Source organism: Glycine max, chromosome 7, assembly GCF_000004515.6.
Source record: "Glycine max cultivar Williams 82 chromosome 7, Glycine_max_v4.0, whole genome shotgun sequence".
Taxonomy (NCBI): Eukaryota; Viridiplantae; Streptophyta; class Magnoliopsida; order Fabales; family Fabaceae; genus Glycine; species Glycine max.
The window spans coordinates 28,040,994-28,048,953 of NC_038243.2; positions in this window are offsets into that span (position 1 = coordinate 28,040,994).

Here is a 7,960-nt window from a genome sequence, read left to right on the forward strand (position 1 = left end):
TGACTCGCGGGTGCATCTTCCAAGAAAGGAATACGCGCGGAGTCGCCACCAACATTTATTTGAGGAAAACATCGGAAAAACCGGAAAAAGACGTTATCTACGAACTTTAAGTGAAAGGTTCGGGAGTTGTATTTACGCACGGGGAAGGCATTAGCACCCCACGCGTTCGTCACAAGAGACGGCAGCCTTTAATCAAATGTGCAAACATGACTTCAATTTTATGTTCCTTTTTACGTTTTTATTCCTTTCTATATTTTTTATCTTTTTGCGGTCGACAAGGGTGTTTCCCTTGCTCCTACGTATTCCTTAATTGCGATAAGGAAATCAGACCTACGTAGTTCTTTGTGAACAAAGTGTTTGTTTAAGTTGATTTTATCTTTTTTGCAAGATATGTTTTTATTGAATGAAAGGTCATTTAAGGCGTTGGACCATTAAACAATCTTTCAATTCCTTTGAAAAAAAGAGAAGACATTAAGGCATTGGACCATTAATGATCTCTTTATTTTTGAAAGAGGTGATAAAGTTACATGTTGATTTTAGGTCTTTAGAAAATCTACACTTAACCAATAAAAGCGGAAAAGACCATTTAAAGGCGTTGGACCTTTGAAAATGGCTTTTTTAGGCGATGACAAAAAGTTTGGTTTATGAATTGATTTAGCCTTAGTTTCACTTTGGTTATTAGTCAATTCGATTAAGAAAGAGAAATCCCAAAGAAAAACGTCCGATTGATTTTTTTTATTTATTTTACTAAAAGATATTTTTTATTATTATGTTATTATTTTACCTCTTTATGGTTTCCAACGTAGTTACGGCACGACCGAACGGTCGGATTCCATTTTAACAGAAACTAACGGATATTACAATTCAAATGATCGGTGGAAATTTATTTTATTTTTATGATTAGGCAAGAGAATGACTTAAGAAAATGACTAAAGCACGCCAAAAGGGGTACGACAAGTAAATGAAATGAAGATAAAAGCATGTGAAAACAAATGAGGACCACTAAGGGTACATAGAATGAATTGAAAAGTTCGATTTCGGGTACTTACCGGTTGAAGACCGAAGAATGATGAAGAACGAACGAAGAACGTTGAGGAACGGTTGAAAATCTTCGCGAAATCACCCACGGAAATGTTACGGAAGTGCCTCGGCTTGGATTTTCTTCACGGAAACAATTTTTTTCACTAATTTCAAGTGATTTTCAAATTACCAGGAGGGCTGAACATTTTTTCCCTTCACCTCTCCCCCTATTTATAGGAAAATGGGGGAGAAGCTTGCCACCCAGCTCGCCCAGGCGAGCTAGGTTGCTTCCTCCAGAAGCAACCGCCTTCTGGAGGAATTTTCTGGAAGGCCCAAGTGGGTCTGGTTGCTATTTGCACCCCTATTTTTACTAAATACACCCCCTTGCTCTCTTTTGGTGATTCTTTTTCCGTAACATTATGAAACTTTACGAATTTCGTAACGATGCTTGTTTTCTTTCCGTAATGTTACAAAACCTTATGGATTATGTAATCATCCCCCTTGTTGCCTTCCGAAATGTTACGGAACTTCACGGATTGCGCACTAACACTTCCTTTTAATTTTCGGCATGTCACAGAACTTCACCGATTGTGCTACAATGCTTTCCTTTGACTTCCGGCATATCACGGAACTTCACGAATTGCCTAACGATGGGTGCCAAGTACCTCGAAGTGGTCAAACGAGGGTCACATCCTAACAACGGATGGTCCCCGGATGAAATTAGGGTATGACAAGTGCCTACAATTATATGCCCAAAAACAAGGCATAGCCAAGAATGAGATACATAAAAACTGTTAAACAGTCTCTGCATTGGTAATATATGCCTTTTATTTTTATTTTCTAATTTCTTTTTTGATCTGTAGATCCAATCCCTGAGAACTTGAAGTATGACAGGTTTGACAGTTGAGAAATAAAATGGCTAGGGTGCTCTAGGATATAAAGGTTTTAAGCAATTTCAATGTAATTAGTTACTTTTCAAGCATGACAAAATATTCATTAAATAAACAACCTCATTCTATTTTCTATGTTGCCCAGTATTTGATACAAATAAATGGCAGGATATCTCATTGATGACTCAACTGTGAGAGTTGGAGTCTTATCAACTTATATAGTTTGTAGAAATTGTCCTATGAATTGCATAGAGATTTTCTATCTAACCTACTCCTATACCACTTTTCCTTCATTACTACTTTTATGAATTTGGTACCAAGTTGGATGCAGTTCCTGCAGTAAACCCTACAACTCCAGCCAAGACAAATTTATTTCCTACACTAAACCCAACAACAACTCCTCAAGCACCTGGCTCAACAGGACAAACCACACCCACAACCCCATACATGAACCCTATAAACCCTTACACAAACCCCACAACACCAAAAAGTAGTTTTTTTATATAAACTGGAAATAAGAAGGTGGATTTTTCTGAGCTAGGGAATTGCAGGACTAGTTTTTTAGGCCAACTGAGTGTGTTAGTCTTGGTATGGAATAATGGTTTTCATTTTTCGGATAGAGAGTATCAGGTGAGAAGAGTAAACCTTGACAGCACAATCATATAAGTATAGTTAAGATTGTTTTCATTAGTTTCAATCTGAATCATTCATTCACAAAATTTGGTTAAGATTCGTTTTTCTTAAAATCTCATTTCTCCCTAGATATGCTTTCATACACTAGTGTGACTTCAAAGTAGGTTCAGGGGCATGCAGATACATATCCAAACCCACCCTCACTTCTGCAAATTGGTAAAACCCAAACTCACTCAGTCAAAGCATACTTCATCAAAATTAGGGCATTGGATATGAGTAGCCATGGTTTAAAGATTTAATAGCCATACCTAGAGAAAACACTCTAATTGTAAACTTCTGGTGACTCAGAAAGAGTATCACTGATTCATCTAAGGTAATTAAATGGAAGAGTTCTCTCATGATAAAGACTTCTTAATTTAATCCAGAATAAACCATTGTAAGACATACAATGCATAAAACAGGAACAATATTGATTAATATATATTAACAACGATGTAAAGCATGCATATGCTAGGGAAGGCGGTCTAGCTCAGTTGATTGAGCATGGCATGCGAGTGTTGCCAACTTTTTGGTACCGTGTTCAATTCCTATGGATAAAAATAAAATGCATATGCTTGTGATATTCTTTTTAGAGAAGAATGTATTAGGGCACATTAACATTAGGTATGCAGTTTGCTGCTCATACAATTATTCACAAATCCAAGTCTCATGCACAATAATCTGGAATTCTCAACAGAAAGAAGTGGATTTAAACTCAGTCAGATACATACCTGGCAGCCAGTTCTACCATTTTGTGAAGAAACTAATTTGGACTACTAGGTCCTTACTAGATCTTTGCCTAATCGCACCCGCACGATCAACTATCCAATGCCTTACGGGGTGCACCTCTTATACAAGAACACACTAAAGGCAAGGGATATTATGTTAAATATTAGATACCCTAGGCATGTTTACTTCACTAAGTGTGCGATAGATGAATGCAATCAAATATTTATACAGGATTAGACGAAACATACCTAGGTAAGGTGGCGAAGGAGAAGAGGAAGAGAGTTCTGATGATGCTCGAGCTTAGACGAAACAATGCTCAGATGTGAGAATAGAGAGCTTCAAGGTAGACGGAGAACAGACAGCTTAGATGGAGAAGAAGAGAGCGTGAGAGCTTAAATGGAGAAGAAAAGAGCGCGAGCAAAATAGGACTCACGATATTTTTTAAAATCTAAGTTCCACATCGGTTTTTTTAAAAAAAAACCGATGTTAACAAAATGATGTTAACGTTAACATCGGTTTTCTCAAAACCCGATGTTAACAAACTTATGTTAACATTGGTTTTCTGCAAACCCGATGTTAACAAAGTAATGTTAACATCGGTTCTTGGAAAAATCGATGTTAACTAATTAATGTTAACATCGGTTTTCCAAGAACTGATGTTAACAGATAGACTGTATTTACAATTATGCCACCACATTTACGTTAACATCAGTTTTGTTAAAAATTGATGTTAAGTTGTCGATGTTAAATCTGCTTTTTGTAGTAGTGATTGATTTGGAACATGTTATGAACTAAATAAAATGCATGAATTAGACTCAAAATTCAAAAGATAGGCTAAGAATGACAAGAATACATGAGCAAATGTATATATAATTCAATCAACAAAACAAAAAATCAACACAAACTTAGAACATAATGTGACAATTATTATGACTAAACATGACTCTAAGACAACATGGAATAAGTGATTTACACTTAGAATTTTGTGTTTTTTTCTAATAAATATTTTGGAACAAAATTTAGATTTAAAGGTTCGGCACAAGAAGATTATGATTGAAAAATGATAGAACCTAAAATCAACACAAAAACATGATTCAAGAGTAGATCTATAAAATTTGAACCATAGAAATGCAAGAACAAGTGTAGATTTAAGATTTAATCGGTTTATTTTTTTGAATCTACTCTAAACAGCACCAAACCACAAGACAATGGAGGATATACTTGAAGAATAAGATGAAGAACAAAGAATTAAAGTGAATTGATCGAACAAAAAGATAGAGGAAGCAAAAGAACATAACCTAGATGAAGATGTTCTGATATCACATGATGTAGCTCCTTGTGGAGCTTGTAGGCCTTGGATCTTCTTCATCAATGGAGTCCTTTGCTTCTTGAAGTTCAATGGTAGCGGAATGGAGAAGGAAGAAAGATGATTGTGTAGACAAAAGATCAAGCTGAATGTTTTGATGATGCCAAAGTTTCACATGCGTCTCAAAGCTTTATTCAAGACAAAGAAATTAAAGATATTCAAGATGGATGATCAAGACAAGTCTCTAGTCTTAGAAAGGGTATATTAAATAGGAGGGGAATTCCAATTGAAGTAGCAAAAGGTTTGGCCAAGTAATGCATGTTAAAAAGTGTTCTTCAAGAGATTTACTCTCTGGTAATCGATTACCAGAGGATGTAATCGATTACCAGTGGCCAAAAATGATTTACAACAGCTATTAAAATTTGAATTCAAAATTTGCACTGTGTAATCGATTACACATATATGGTAATCGATTACCAGCAGTTTCTGAACGTTTTAATTCAAATTTTAAAGCTTGTAATCGATTACACACATACTGTAATCGATTACCAGAGGAGTTTTTCAGAAAACATTCTCAACAGTTACATCTTTTTGTGTGGTTCTTGAATGGCTATCATAGGCCTATATATATGTGACTTGAGACACGAATTTGATAAGAGTTTTTCAAAACAAAATGGTCTTATCCTCTTAAAAAGCAAAATCGTTTTATCCTCTTACAAATTCCTTGGCCAAATTACTTGTGATTCAATAAGGAATTATTTGAGTGCTCAAATTGTTCAATCTATCTCTTTCAAGAGAGATTTCTTCTTCTCTTCTTCTTCATTCTGAAAAGGGATTAAGAGACCGAGGGTCTCTTGTTGTGAAAGAATTCTAAACACAAAGGAAGGATTGTCCTTGTGTGTTTAGAACTTGTAAAAGGAATTTACAAGATAGTGGAACTCTCAAGCGGGTTGCTTGGGGACTGAACGTAGGCACAAGGGTGTGGCCGAACCAGTATAAATCTGAGTTTGCACTTTCTCTTCCCTTGAACTCCTTTATTTATTATTGTTTTATATTCATATTCAAATTGTTCTATTTGAATCAACATTTAAGAAATTCATTATTAAGGGAATTTATAACTTGAATAGAAAGTTAAATAGAATTTTTAATTGGGGAAATAATTTGTAATATCTTAATTCAACCCCCCCTTCTTAAGATATCTGAGGCCACTTGTTTAACAGATTGGAGACGCCACTTCAAGGAGAAGATGAGTCAAGAAGAAACTCACCATCATAGGAAGTCATGGATAAGAGCTAGAAGGTAGGAGAAGATGAGTAGAGGAAGAAGGAAAGAAGGAGCACGAAATTTTGTGCCTCAAAAGAGGTCTGAACTTTGAAGTGTAATTCTCAAATGATCAAATTTGAAAAACTGCACACACATGGCCTATATTTATAACCTAAGTGTCACACAAAATTGGAGAAAATTTTGAATTTCTATTCAAATTTCACTTGAATTTGAAATTGAATTTGTGGAGCCATATTTTGGAGACAGAATTTCAATAATTATGATTAGTGAATTTTATATATGGTTCAGCCCACTAATCCAATATCAAGTCCAAGACTCTCCACTAAGTGTGCTTAGGTGTCATGAGGCATGTAAAGCATGAAGGACATGCACAAAGTGTGATTATATGATGTGGCAATGGGGTGTAGCAAGCAAATGCTCACCTCCCCCTCTAAAATTTAATTTGATTGGGCTTCTCCCAATTCAATTAAATTTATTTCCCAACACACACATCAAATATTCACTTAATGCATGTGAAATTATAAAACTACCCCTAATACAAAAACTAGTCTAGGTGTCCTAAAATACGAGGACTGAAAAATCCTACATTTTTAGGGTAGCATACCTACATTATGGAGTCTTAAATATAAGGCCCAAATATAATGAAACCTTAATCTGATATGTATAAAGATAAGTGGACTCATACTTAGTCCATGGGCCCGAAATCTACCTTAAGGCTCATGAAAACCCTAGGACTTTCTCTTACATCTCTGGCCCAATCTTCTTGAAGTCTTCTATCCAATGTCCTTGAGGGGTAGGATTGCATCTGACTTACATCTATGTGTGATATTGTAAGGGGCAGACCCAACATTTGATGTTAGGGGTAGGGGGACAATAACTTGTAACAAATGTATACAAATAATTTTTTTATAAAGCATTCAAAATTTTAATTACATTAGTAATTTTTCAAAAACATTAATTGAAAATATATTTAAAAAGAAGATAATTCAAGATTACAAATGTTGATTATCGATTTCACTTGTCATGAAATTAAGAACTTTCATTAATTTATAATTAATTTTAGTATCTACACCCTTTAATCATAATTTAGGAAAATGTCTCATTATGTTATAAAAATGGATTTGTTACTCACTATACAATAGTAGCCTAGGGTCATCTAAAAAGAATTTACTCTGATACTATATTATGACAAAAACCACAAATTACAGAAAAATCTTAATGAATCTATGGTACAAGGTAAAGATCGTCGTAGGGTCCTTACGTAAGGACCATCGTAGAAGGCGTGCCTTTTAAGACGGTTCTAAAAGAAACACCGTCTTGGAAAAATTGACGTTTCTACGACAGTTTTTGGCACAACCGTCATTGATAGCTTTGACTTTCAATGACATAGATTATAAAGACGGTTCGTAACTGTCGTTGAAAGATTTTATTAACTGTCGTTAATTGCATTTTTTGTAGTAGTGAAAGGAAATTGAGAAAAATAGTTGTTAGTCTATCTCAAATATCAAATTGTTTATAATGTATCCAATAAAAGAAAATCCTTATATAATGTTATAATTTATCTTACCTCATTAGCAAAGATTATTAAATTATATTTAATTCTCAAATCATTTTCAACAAATTAATATAAAAAGAGGGCAAATAATGTTTATAAATTTAATTATTTATAATATTTAAAATAGTAATAATGGATGATAAAAAAATACTATTAAAAAGAAAAATAAATTATACTCAAATATTTTAACAAATAGAGGAAGAATATAATTTTTTCCCGTAATATAAAGACTATAAAAGAGAAATTAATTAAATATCTATAAAATAATAAAGAATGACATTATTTTCATGAGATAAATAAAATGTTTTATAAAAAATAAGAAAGAGATAAGTAATACTTAAATATTATTATCTAATTCTAAAATAGAAATAGTTATTCTAATTAATAATTTTTCTTTTAATAGGTTCATATTAATATATATATATATATATATATATATATATATATATATATATATATATATATATATATATATATATATATATATATATATATATAAACTGA